The 14,612-nt window shown below is 32.8% G+C and overlaps 1 non-coding gene across 1 annotated transcript; it reads left to right on the forward strand.

Moving 5' to 3' along the window:
• Positions 1–2,866: 2,866 nt before the first annotated feature.
• On the forward strand, positions 2,867–2,975 carry LOC141571945 (U6 spliceosomal RNA). Its single transcript, XR_012496986.1, has one exon. It is a non-coding gene; the product is annotated as a U6 spliceosomal RNA (small nuclear RNA).
• Positions 2,976–14,612: the final 11,637 nt, after the last annotated feature.

Below are 14,612 nucleotides of genomic sequence, written 5' to 3' on the forward strand. Positions count from 1 at the left end.
AGACAGAAAAAGTCGAGAACCACATGATTTCACTGATATGTGGGATATTTAGCTGAAAACAACGAAGGAACAAGACAAACAAATGAAGAAACAAAAACTCATAGACACAGACAATAGTTTAGTGGAATATGTGTTTTAAAGACGAAGAAGCAAGAGAAACTTGTGGAATACTATCAGTGACCTCAAAATGAAAATGAAAATAACCAACCTTTATGTGTTGACAAACTCTAAACTTGCAGATTGTTTTGCAATTTTCAAAGACAAGAGGGGGGTTGCTAAGGATTCCATTTAAAGTCCTTACATATCTCTGATACATTAAAAAGATATTCTATGGAAGAAAAAAGAGATTTTTTTTCTCGACCATGTTCTCCAGAAAGCTTGAGCATAACGCAGCTCCTGGCCTGGACAATGTTGTTTTCCTTGTGGGTCTCCCACCTACTAATGATGCATATGCACTTAGCATGTTGGCAGGCTTCCCCTTGTTTTTAAGGGGAGGACCTGGCTTCCAAAAATAGACTGAATTTATACTTAAATACGGAAGTAACAGGGCTGGGACTAAAGTAGACACTGCAGAGTCTTTAACTTTCTCCATATTCCATTATTTTATTTGCTAAGACTACTATAGAAACTCTGCCAATAATACCCTTTGGTAAGAAGCTAATTAACAATGGATGAGTATAGTCAACTGAAATATTGTTATGTAAGCAAATAGAACAATGCCAGGCCACATCGTTTATTATACACTATATGCCTTAATTAAAATTTCATGTGATGTAGTGCACGCAGATTTTCTTAGATAAACAACAATGTTTTAGAAACTAAAGCCTTTATATTCAGAGCTAGTAAACCCTGACACAGCAAATCAATAAAATATTCAAGTCAAACAAGGAAGTTTCAGAGAAGGACAAAGTATTAATCTTAAATATGAATGCATTGCATTTCTAAATTGAGTTTAAATCAATTTGGGTCTAATCTCCTTGTAATTACTCATATGTCAATGTATTTAGAAACCATCAATACATTTTAAAACCTTTTTATTGACATTGTAATGATATACATTTAATTCAGAATGGCCTTTATTATACTCTTAGTAAGAGGATATCAAATATGAACATAACTACAACTTGTTCAGACTACAGGGGTAGGTATCTGTGATGAAAACTATTTATAAAATATTGAGCACCCTGGATCCACCGTTTCACGCTTGGTTTCCTAAAGAAACCCCTTCAATTCTTTTTTCCTTAATTGAGATATAATTCATATACCATAACATTTAGACCTTTTTACTGAATTTTGGCATATCCACAATGCTGTGCTACCATCACCGCTATTTAATTTCAGAACGTTTACACCATTCCCCAAAGAAAGTCCATACTCATGAGCAGTCACTCCCCATGGCCCCTCCTCCCACCCCCTGGCAACTCAGAACTGATTTGCCTATTTGCCTATTCTAGTCATTTTATATTAATGGAATCATATAATTTGTGGTCTTTAGTGCTTGGCTTTTTCAACTTAGCATGATGTATTCAAGGTCATCTACGTTGTAGCACAAATCAGTACTTTATTTTTATGTCTGAATAATATTCCTTTTATAGATATATCACATTTTGTTTACCCATTCATCAGTTGATAAATATATGTATATATGATATATATGTATAGTCAGAAAGTACAAATATATATATATATATATTTATATATATATATATATATATATATATATATATATATATATTTGTACTTTCTGACTATTATGGATAATGTTACAATGAATATTTGTAAACAAGTTTTAGTGTGGACATATTTTTTCAATTCTCATGGTTCTATATCTATGAGTGGAATTGCTAGGTTATAAACATATGGTTATACTATGTTTAAGTTTTGTGGGGTTCCCAAAGAGTTTCCCAAATCACTGCATCCTTTTACATTCCCACCAGCAAGGTATGAGGGTTCCAATGTCTCCACATCCTTTCCAACACTAGTGCTGTCCATCTTTTTTTTATTATATCTATCTTATTCTTCATTCTTAAATAAAAAATCCAATTAATCCATTAGAATATCCTTACCATAATGAGCAATGACTATCTTAGATAACTCTTAAGGATTAAAACTTTTCTCTAAAGTATTAATTTCATCATTTTGAGCAATAGAAATGGTACAACCTTATTATATTTATACTTGGATTATTACTTTTATTAATTTGTTTAGCTAATACAGTCATTAAAAGATGGAATGATACCTAATTGTGTATCACACATGAAGAACTAATCATTCTTAAAGGACTGTAGAATAGCAAACCTACATATTAATTTTAATTTTGCAGCTGGCTACTTATATGAATTTATATAAATTTTTCTTTGCTTCATTTTTGATATCCATGAAATGGAGAAAATACTACACTCTTGAAATAAAATTGTGGGAATTTCATGAGTATATTGGGTTCCTAATGATGTTGTAATAAATTAATACAAGCTTGGTGACTTAAATAATATAAATTTATTACCTTACATTTGATTATTCTGACATGAATCTCACTGGGCTGAAATCAAGGTATTGGCAGAGCTGCATTTCTTTCTGTAGGTCTATTTCCTTGCTTTTTCAAGTTTCTAAAGGCTGCCCTCATTCCTTGTCTCATGGCTTAGTCTGTCCATCCAGTTTCAAAGCTAACAAGGATAGAGTCCTTCCCGTGCTTTCTTCTCTCTGCATCTCTAACCAGTCAGAAAAGATTCTCCATTAGTAAAGGCTCGGGATTAGAAAGGACCCACCCAGGTAATCCAGGATAATCTCTCCATTTTAAGGACCTTAATCTTAGTCACATCTACAAAATCCATTTTGCCATGTAAGTTAATATATTCACAGGTTCTATGCTTGCTTCAACAGTACATACTAAAATTGGAATGATACAGAGAAGATTAGCATGGCCCGAACAAGGGAGCAAGGATGACAAGCAAATTCCTGAAGCATTCCATATTTTTCCCCTCAGGCAAGGAAAGTAAAAGAAAAAAATAAACATATGGAATTACATCAAACTAAAAAAATTTTTCACAGCAAAGAAACCATCAATAAAACAAAAAGGCAGCCTACTAGGAGAAGATATTTGTCAACAATACATCTGATAAGGGGCTAATATTCAAAATTTATAAAACACTCATTCAACTCAATACCAAAACAACAACAACAACAACAACAACAACAACAAAAAACCCACACACCAAAAAAAAAACCCAATTAAAAAATGGGCAGAAGACACGAAGAGACGTTTCTCTAAAAGGATATACAGATGGCCAACAGACATATGAAAAAATGCTCAAACTCACTAATCATCACAGAAATGCAAATGAAAACCACAATGAGATACCACCCCACCCCAGTCAGAATGGCTATCATCAATAAATCAAGAAACAACAAGTGCTGGCAAGGTTTGGAGAAAAGGGCACCCTTGTACATTGTTGGTGGGATTGCAGATTGGTGCAGCCACTATGGAAATCCGTATGGAGGTATCTCAAAAATCTGAAAATGGAACTACCTTATGACCCAGCAATTTCACTCTTAGGTATCTAGCCAGAGAAATCCAAGATGCTAATTCGAAAAAATATATGCACCCCTATGTTTATTGAGCACTATTCACAACAGCCGAGACTTGGAAACAACCGAAATGCCCATCAGTAGACGACTGGATTAAGAAACTGTGGTACATTTATACAATGGAGTATTACCAGGCTGTAAAAAAAGAATGAGATCTTACCATTTTCAATGATATGGATGAACCTAGAGAAGATTATGCTAAGGGAAGTAAGTCAGACGGAGAAAGACAAATACCATCTGATCTCACTTATATGTGGAATCTAAATGACTGAATAAATGAGCAAAGTAAACAGAAATAGTCTCAGAGGTATAGAGAAAAAACCTGATGGTTGCTAGATGGGAGGGGGTGGGAATGGGGGAGAAGGGGAGGGGATTAGAAAGCACAAATTGGTAACTACAATATTGCCACAGGGATATGAAAGAGGTTTGGGGAATGAAATCAATAACGTTGTAAATATTTTGTAGAGTGTCAGATGGGCACAAGTCTCATTAGGGAGACCACTTCATGGATGGTGTAGATGCCTGACCACTGCACTGTATACACCTGAAGCTGAATCTGAATAATACCATATGTCAAGTATAATTTAATATATATATAGTCACGGGCTATGGAGTTCAGCCACCATAGGGAATTAAATTAATGGAATTGTAATAGATATGTACAACATCAGAGGGGCAATAGATTGGGGGAAAGGGGTAATCACTATGTGAGGTGTGAAATGTCTAACTATTACATTGTTTTGTATACCTGAAACTAAAACAAAAATAAAAACAAAACAAAAACAAAAAAATATAGACAAGCGACAATGGAAAACAAAAAGACACATATATGTGTGTGTGTGTGTATATATATATATATATATATATATATATATATATATATATAGCATGTTTTGTAAGTAAGGATGGAATATAAGTGATATGAAAACAAAAGAAATTTAATAATAGTGGTATAGATAATAAACAGGTTTTGTTTTGTTTTTAATATTGAAATATTGGTTCTTTGCAGGAAGCCAAACAGTAATATAAACCAGGTGGGAGTTCCAATTTTAACCACATTGCACCTCATACTTCTAACACTGCACCAAAACCATCATAATGACAAAGTATTTTGATATCATTAACATAGAGATACATAGTCATATTAAAACATAATGTGATAAGAATCCTGGGCATAATCTCTGAAAAATAAAAAGTAAACGAGATAAGGTTAGAGAGACCACAGTAACCTTGGCCTCAAAGAGTGCAGCATTGCCTGTTAAGAAGTGAACAGGCTTTGAGGTTATTCAATAATAAACTGTTTTCTCTCCAAAAGTCCTAAACAAATTGAGAAATGAGAAAAAAGAACCAATAGTGATCAAAATGTGAGGAATGGTCTCATATCTTTAGGAAAATGGGCTTCAAATACTAATTCTTAGAATTAGTCAGGTACGCTCATCACTGAACCAGTATAGGGCAATACGCAGGGCAGAAATTGTCTCTAAAACACTCCCAGCATGAAGGACCAAAGCAGAGTACTTGTTACTATTGACAAAGCTGATCCCAGAGAACAAAGAAATGTACATGTCAGTTCTCTCGTCCAAAATTCAGCAATGAATTTTTTCATCTATGGGATGGTTAAATGTGGAGATGGAGGGAGCCAAAGAGTTTCATCCTAGTTAAACTTCTTCCTCCCGGAAGGAAACATATGGTGTGGGAAAGAAGTGTGTCTCCCACATTCTCAATCTCTGTTCCATTTATTCTTCAGATTTAACCATTAAGAAAGTGGTCAGCCAGCGACGTAGCTATTCCACTATAGGAGAAAATGTAAATCCATCAAGGCAGTCCCGGCACTATGTGTTTTTCATATTTGAATTTTTATAAGCATCCTTTCTTTTATCTCAGGAAACAGTATTTGACACATTGCTATCTTCTTAAAATGTTCAGAAATTTGCTCCATCAGAGCTGCTCTTATTTCTAATGAGGAGGTTTTTCCTTCCTGTTTTACAATGATTGCATCTACTCTAGAATTACTTCAGCCTGTGAAACCTGCCCTTAAGGAAGCTTTGCGTCTTGTCTTTGTATATTTTTTCCAACTGGAAAACTCCCTGTAATTAGTCATTAGGAAAATGGAAGTCAAAACCATGAGATAGCTGGTCTATAATCAAAAAGACGGACAATAACAACCATTGATGAAGATGTGAAGAATTTAGAATCTTTGTATATTGCTGATGGGAATATAAAATTCTGTAGTCACTTTGGAAAACTGTAAGTCTACAAAAGTTAAACATAGACTTACAATATGACCCAGCAATTCCACTCCTAGATATATACGCAAGAAATACTGAAACCATATTTTCAAGTAAAAACTTGTACACAAAAGCTCATAGCAGCATTACTCAACATAGCCAAGAGAGTGGAAAACAACCCAAATTCACACCAACAGATTAAAGGGTAAATAAATAACGTTATTTCCATACAATGGAATATTACTCATCCATAAAATGAAATGAGGTACTAATTTATACTCTAACATGGGTGAACCTTAAAATATTGTTATACGAACGAAGCTAGGTACAAAATACTGCATATGGGGGCCGGCCTGGTGGCTCAGGCAGTTTGAGCTCCATGCTCCTAACTTCGAAGGCTGCCAGTTCGATTCCCACATGGGCCAGTGGGCTCTCAACCACCAGGTTGCCGGTTCAACTCCTGCAAGTGATGGTGGGCTGTGCCTCCTGCAACTAGCAAAGCAACTGGACTTGGAGCTGAACTGCACCCTCCACAACTAAGATTGAAAGGACAACAACTTGACTTGGAAAAAAGTCCTGGAAGTACACACTGTTCCCCAATAAAGTCCTGTTCCCCTTCCCCAATAAAATCTTTAAAAAAAAAAAAAAAAAGACTGCATATGTATGATACCACTTATATCAAGTATCAAAAATAGGTAAATACATAGAATGAGAAAGTAGATTAATACGTTCCAGGGGCTAGGAGAAGGATAATGGCGAGTGATTGATAATGAGTATGGGATTTTTTTTTTGAGGGAGGTTGATGAAAATGTTCTAGGATTGGATAGTGATGATGGTTATACAACTTTGTGAATATACTGAAAACCATTGAAGTGTACATTTTAAAATGGTGAATGTCGCGGCATATATACATACACACAACTTATTTACTTTTATTTTATTGATTGATTGATTTTCTAATTAATAAAAATACCTACCATAATCTTGAAACAACTTTGTCTGTATTCTAGGTTTGAACAAATGAATAGATAGATAGATAGATAGATAGATAGATAGATAGATAGATAGATAGATAAAGATAGATAAATATAGATAATGAGACCCACTTTTCTCACTATTAGAAAATGGGATAACTAATATGGAAAGGGGAAAGACTAGCATGTTCCCTGTGGTCTTGCATTGGAATTAGTATGAATTAAGTTATTATTAGATAGATAGAGGAATAGGTAGGCATATCTGTATATAGCTGTATATGTATAGGTGTGTGTGTGTGCATGTATATATTTTCTAGCTCTGTCTGCTCAGTGGGCTTAAAGGAAATGACAGACCAAAACAATTACACTTAGCGCCCAGACCTTAGTTTCTAAACACCATCCTCTAATGAAATGAACCAAGACTCAGTGAAACAAATACTAATATCAAGTCTGGGGCAGAGAAAAATCCAACATGGGGTTGGAACATTTTCATCATAAATTAAAACAATGCTCAATAAATCATGGCAGTGAGTAAAAAAGATTATAAAGGTTCCCACTGGCCAAATCTGGGGCAACTTGAGCATAAAAATAATAATAATACAACAATGAATTATAACTGAATAAAATAGGAATCCATAAATCTGTGAATATACATAAATATTAAATGAATGAATCAATAATAAACAGGGGAGATAGAAAAAAAAACCTCTATCAAAGAAAGTCAACTAATAAACATAGGAGAAATGATAGGGTTAGTAATCATCAATGTTTGCTCAATGTAATGGGTGAAAGTATGATGATTAGATAGGAACATACTGGTAGTTTTAAAGTGCCTACCCACAAATTACAGATTCATTTTAAATGGAAAAATTATTTACGCTGGAGAATCATTGCAGACACCACATAACCAAATGACCAAATCTCAGTTTGTCAATGTAGGGGCAAACGGACATTATGTGCTTCTAGCATGAGAAGTGAGAAGGACACGGCATCGTGGTTTTCCTCCAAAATAAAATAAAAAGAGGCACAACCCAAATTAAATCATAGGAAAATACCAGAAACCTTCAAATTGCAGGACATTCTGCAAAATTATTATTATTATTATTATTATTATTATTATTATTAATTACCTGTTCTCTTATATAATATCAAGGTCAGAAAGACACAAAGATTGAGGCTCTTTTTCAGATTAATGGCAACTGACTAGACATGATAAATAAATGCAACATGTAATCTAGATTAGATGCTATGCTGAGAAAAAGAACATAAAATACATTACTGGGACAATTGGCAAAATTTAAATATGTACTATGGGTTAGATAATATATTGTAATAGTGTTCAAGTTCTTGATTTTATACGTATTTAGGAGTAAAGATATGATACCTCCAAATGTCTCTCAAGTTATTTAGAAAAAATAGGTTTACCTATGTATAGGGTTACAAATATTTATGTACAAATACATACATGACTGTTTGTGTATGTGAGTGTGTGTGTGTGTATGTGTGTACATGTGCACACAGGTGTGTGAAGAGAGAGAAGGTGATGTAGTAAATGAGGCAAAATTTAACAGTTGTCAATCTGAGTTAGAAGTATCAGGAAATTTATTGTATTCTTCTTGAAAATATTCTGTAAATTTCAAATCATATCAAAATAAAAATTTACAAACAAAAATGAAATAACTTACAGAGAAATAAATACACCATAATATGAATGGTAGTTTGTGTTGTTACCCAGAGTGTAAGCAGCTCTTCTTGGTTCCTTTTCTCTTGTTTTACCCATCTCCTTTATTAAAAGTATGTTATAAATAACCAGCTGAAAACATAATGGGCACTGGAGCACATACCACCCTTCTAAGTTCTGTATCAACATACCTTTAATTTGACTCCTGTAGTAAAATATGGCATTGCCAGACATACCTTAAATTTTATTTTATTATTTCATTATTATTATTATTATGTTATATTTTTAAACGTTTATTTTTTCTTTATTGAGTTAGGTGTTATTGCTGCAATATTTCAGAAACTCAGCCTTTGGCAGAAACATTTTTGCTAACTTGTATGAAGCATGAATTATAGCTTTCTTTCCATAAGGGAACAAAATCCTTAATTTATTTTAAAGATTGACAACTAAGGACAGAATATGTCATCAGCAAAAATGATTTCAGAGGCAAATAATTCTTCAACTGAGGACTATCTATTTTTCCATGTCAATTTGCCTTTGGCGATACACCTTTTTCCCACTTAAAAACAAACAAACAAACAAACAAACAAAACAAACAAAAAAAAACAAGCCTCTCAGATGTATACAATTCTTGGCTCCACCTACGTGGAAAGGTCAGAGCCTATGTACCCAATTCCAAGTCTCACTGTTAAACAGAAATTTGTACTGTTTTGATCTTCTCAGGAAAAGTTGTTCTATAAATGTGCCATATCATAGTTAAATACCAACTTTCCCTTCCTATGTTTGATCACTGACATTTAAATGATCCCTAATTAGGATTTGCTTAAAATACCACTGGCTGAATTTCTACCAAAACATATTTTGAAATTGGCAAATATTGAGAAAGCTTTTAGAAATGTTTAGCAAATGTCCACAAAAACAGGGAAAACATCATTACTTTTCTAGCCCTTTTTGACAATGCAATTATTTTACTGAAAATTTGGTGGAAGTCCTATCTCATCCAGGATTAAATAAATAAATAAATAAATAAATAAATAAATATTTTTAATTTTAAAAATCTGTTATTAACTTTTTTTTTTACAACTAATTTTTGATCAAAGAAATAAGTATTGCTACAAAATGGCCAGGTCTTATTTAAGAATTGATTCTCTTAGGCAAAAAGTGATTCTGGCTATAGAAAAGATAATCCTAAAGTAGAAGCTGAGGTTTCCAGTGTTATTAATAAAGTGGTTTGCTTTGTCTCTCGTCTCCACCAATGAGGCATCATTTCATTTTCCTGTGGGGCACGAGACTTTATTAGCAGAGACCTATTTACGGAATGGTGGTGGTAGTGACTGCTGTTTTTAAGATAATTAACATTTACTATATTAATGCTACCTAATCTTTCAATCCCAAAAGTCAGTTGTCAAGGAATGAAATGCTTGATGTTGCACCAGGTATTTGGAAGAAAGTATTGATGTGTGTGCGCGCGTGTGTATATAGCAGAGATGCAAGAGAGAAATTGGAAATGACTTCACACTTTATAATAGGGAATTTAGCAACAATGAGGGTATGTTTGCCCCTTAAACACTACTGCACCCACTATCCCCATTTCAAAGGAAAGCTATGGATACACATCAAGCAGTAGAGATTCAGACGTTATAAATATTGATGTGAATAAATGAAAGAAAACTGTAATTTAACACATAGAACAGAGCCAACAATCAACTTCTTAGAATAGTATCAATATTCTTTTTCTCTACCAATGTCTCTTTGGGGTCTCTTCAGTTTTAGGTAAAGGACTATGATTATCAGGTCACAAAAATGAAATCTATCTAAATGGCGCTGAGATGTCTTGGCTGCCAGGCGAGGAGGAAAGATGAGATGGTTGTGGCTGGTGATGAATGTCCTTAACTGGTTAATGCCATGATGTTCCTCTGGCAGACAGAGGGCTACATAACTGTACTAAGAACCCATGAGAGGAATTATTCTGGAGGAATAAAAATGTTTGTATTTTAAGTCTTTAAGATACTCAAATTTGGTCATCCATCTTCTTGGCAGAGTTGAAGGGTAGTCCTTTGCCATTTTATAATGCGGTACCTATTTTAAGCACCCATAAAGAAAATTTTTACCCAGCATTGATTGTGTACCAGACATGTACTTGTCATGAGACATGCATTATCTCAGGATGAGAGACAAAATAATGGTCCGGCAAAGATGTCCACTTCCTAATCACCAGAACCTATAAATATATACATATACATATACATATATATATATATATATATATATATATATATATATATATATATATATATATATATATATATATATATATATATATATATACACATACACACACACATATATATATATATATATATATATATATATATATATATATATATAAATACTTTGTCATTGTGATGGTTTTGGTGCAGTGTTAGAAGTATGAGGTGCAATGTGGTTAAAATTGGAACTCCCACCTGGTTTATATTACTGTTTGGCTTCCTGCAAAGAACCAATATTTCAATATTAAAAAAACAAAACAAAACCTGTTTATTATCTATACCACTATTATTAAATTTCTTTGGTTTTCATATCACTTATATTCCATCCTTACAAAACATGCTTATGCGAGGCTTTTATTAAATACACTAAAATCTTTTCTTGGACTATGTAATTTAAATCTAATCACATTCATGTATTTAAAATATTACTTACAGCAATTTATCAGTGTAGTATATTGCTCTCAAACTTCTGACTTTTTTCTTTATTCTCTGCCTATGTCCCTGTTTTCACTTATTAATTCTGTTTAAAAAAATGAGGAAATGGTAATGGAAAGCAGAGTCATACAAATATAGGGTTTACTTTGCTTTTTCTCAGTTGTTTGGTTTATCCTCTTTGATAACTGAATATATTCTCAAGACAGTGCTTCAATTTATGATATTGACAAAATGCCACTGGGTGTGAAGGAAGATACACAAAATATTCAGTAGTACAAATACTGAGAGGATTTCTTTTTTGAGAGAGATTTTAAAAGTTCCTTAAACCCTTAAAATTCAATATACAGAAAGAGACAAGCTTATCCATGTTGATTAAATCAGCAAAATCATTTTGGAAAGCAATTTGGACACATATATTAATATCTTTAAAATATGCACATATTTTGGTCATTTCTGGGACATTATTCTAAATAAAGCACTTTTAATTTTTAAGAGACTTTATACATAAATATTTTTATAATATTCTTACTTATAATAGTAAAAATGTAAAACAACTGAACTGTTTAACTAGGATAATGGTAAAATAAAGTATGATATATAAACATGATAGAATATAATAGCTATTGTTAAATTATGTTAATGACTTTATTTTAATATGCAGGATACATATGCCGGAATAATAAGGAAATGATATTGTAAATGACAATATAAAACTGAAAAAATCCAAATCTATGAAATATAGAAATATTTACGTAGAAGGAAGTAAGGCAAATTATTTATAAATGGCTAGCTCAGATTCTTGGGATAAATATGATATTTTTCTTGAATCTTTTAATTTTAATCACATTTCCATTGGTTGTAAACTGTCATGTAGTAACATTCATAACTAAAACAAACTTTTACTTAAAAAATAATGTACAAATAATAGTAAATGTATAGATTTCAAAATGACTATAAATGTGATTTCTTGGATTGAGTTGATCAATGAAGCCTCCCAGTGAACTTGAGTTTAACTTAAAACTTAAAAGTGAAGAGAGATACAGAGGGATGAAAGATTGAAAAGGGGGGAACTAGACATTTTAATTTCTCATTTGATGCTTGTTTAGTAGCTGTTGCCCATACGGGCATGAGGTGGGCAGTGTGGATTGACTAGCTTTATTCTTCCATGTGAATTAAAACAAAATAAAACAAAACAAAAAACCCACCTCTGCAGCTCAGGAATCTTTCTAGTCATAACTATCAGTTTTTATTTGCTTTTGTAAACTCTTGTGTATAGACTTTGCATATATTTTTCTCTTGCTTGGTACCCTATCTTTTCTGTTAAATTAATTTTTCTCTTGAAGAGTTTATAAGTCAGCCCTTTAGAGAAAGAAATGAAATAGGAAATAGAGGCATGTTGAGACCCAAAAGGGGGTAAATTACATTTATAAGAATTATTCTTCCTACCATATGTGGAGGTGACACTAACGATTCTTTTTCATTTTTAAGGAGGGCACAGCTCACAGTGGTCCATGCAGGGATCGAACCAACAACCTTGGTGTTATCAGCACTGCACTCTAACCAACTGAGTAACCAGCCACCCCAAGAATAATGATTCTTAAGAGCTACAACTTCTAGAGTACTGCCCATAGAATTAATACAGTACAAAAAATAGAATAGAGTATGCAATATCAAAGAATGAACTCTATATTCTCATACTTCAGAAATAATCTTTACATGGTATGGTAATCTTATATGATCAAGTGTGTATGCATGCACATGTTATATATATTATACATCTCATATTTAATTGAAAATATTGACAGTATTAAAACATACATACTCATCTCTAAAACATTTTTATTAAATATTACATGTTTTTTTCCATGTTAAAATATAGAGCATCTGCATCCTTCTTAAAAATTATATTGTGTTCGATTATGAGAATGAGCCATAATTTCTTTCATTTTCTATTGATTATCATTTAGAACATTTGTTATTATGGCTTTTTCTCTTTGATAAACAATCTTGCAATCACTATCCTGGTATATTGTCTTTGCTGTGATTACATTTTCAAAGCCGGTGCATTAAATATAATTGGGAGGTAGCTATTGATTTAACCTTGTGCTCTACAAGTAAAGAATGAGCAATATATCAAATGACAGTAGAGGCAGGACAATATAAATTACTCTATCTTTAGATTTGCCATTACAGGGATTAGATCATAAGAGAATAGTCCAATCAGAGAAATATCTCTGTGGTCATCAATCAAGAGAATAATGATAATGATCATGATGATAACTTTTATTAAAAGCTTATGATGTGCCAGTCAGTGAGTTAATCCATCTTATATAATTTCTACAAAAACCTCATTAGGAAGATGATTTTGTTTTGCCCATTTTGCAAAGGAAGAAATTAAGGTAAATTCATTGGACCCAGGTCACACAGTGGAATCCGTTCTCAGAGAAAGAATTCAGTTTCATTATGTATAAAACCACTAACAAGCATCACAATGCAAGTAGAAAGATCACTGTACAGAGATATCTGCACCCCAGGTCTTTGTTGACATTGGCCTCTAGCTACTGAAAGAACTGTGGTCACAACCATAATGACTGACATTGTGTGAAAGGAAAAAACTCCAGGCATTGGGTCAGGGCTACTCAGTCTCTTCACCTCACAGGAAACACCTAATTCAAAGTATTACTTTGCTGTTTAAGAGTTGAGGTATATCCAAATGTTTTGTAGTCTGTTAAATGGAGAACTAGGGAAATGATGAGATTGTGATGATTATGTACGTCAATTACTATGATTTTTATTTATCTCAGTTAGAAAATCATGACTGTCCAAGAAGAAGGTAAAGACCAACTGCAGTTTCATTGAGCCAATTAAATCTATCAAAGTATTCTATGATAACATCCATTACTCATATCTGAGTACAGGAAGGCTGAACTAGAAGGAAAGTGGGAGAAAACTGTTCAGGTAACAGAATCACTACTCAGTCTTTCTTTAATTTTTGCTGTACTAATAATATTTAATGATGGCTTCTTTAGACTAGATTGAATATTATTTTGGCCACTTTTCCACTGGACCATTAGGGACTGAAGTCATTTTTGAAAAGCAAACTGCATATATTACAAACATCCACAACAACCACTTAGATATTAAGTTAAAGCATGGGACTCACTGTTGATTTCCTTCTTCTCTCTTATCTCCCATAGATGTGACATCAAATTTGTTGAAGTTCACGTTTTACATTCTCAATACCTGTTATCCATTACTATTAACATTATATTTCTATGGACTCTTTATAAGAATACATCTGGCTCAGGGAATCAGAAGAGATTAGAAGAAAATTTATACTGGAATATGAAAATATCAAGCTTCTTCTCTCTCTCTGCAAATACATCTATATATAGTTCTATGTATATATGTTTCTATATCTATCTATCCATTTCTCTCT

The sequence above is a fragment of the Rhinolophus sinicus genome, linkage group LG05 (genome assembly GCF_036562045.2).
Source record: "Rhinolophus sinicus isolate RSC01 linkage group LG05, ASM3656204v1, whole genome shotgun sequence".
Lineage (NCBI taxonomy): Eukaryota > Metazoa > Chordata > Mammalia > Chiroptera > Rhinolophidae > Rhinolophus > Rhinolophus sinicus.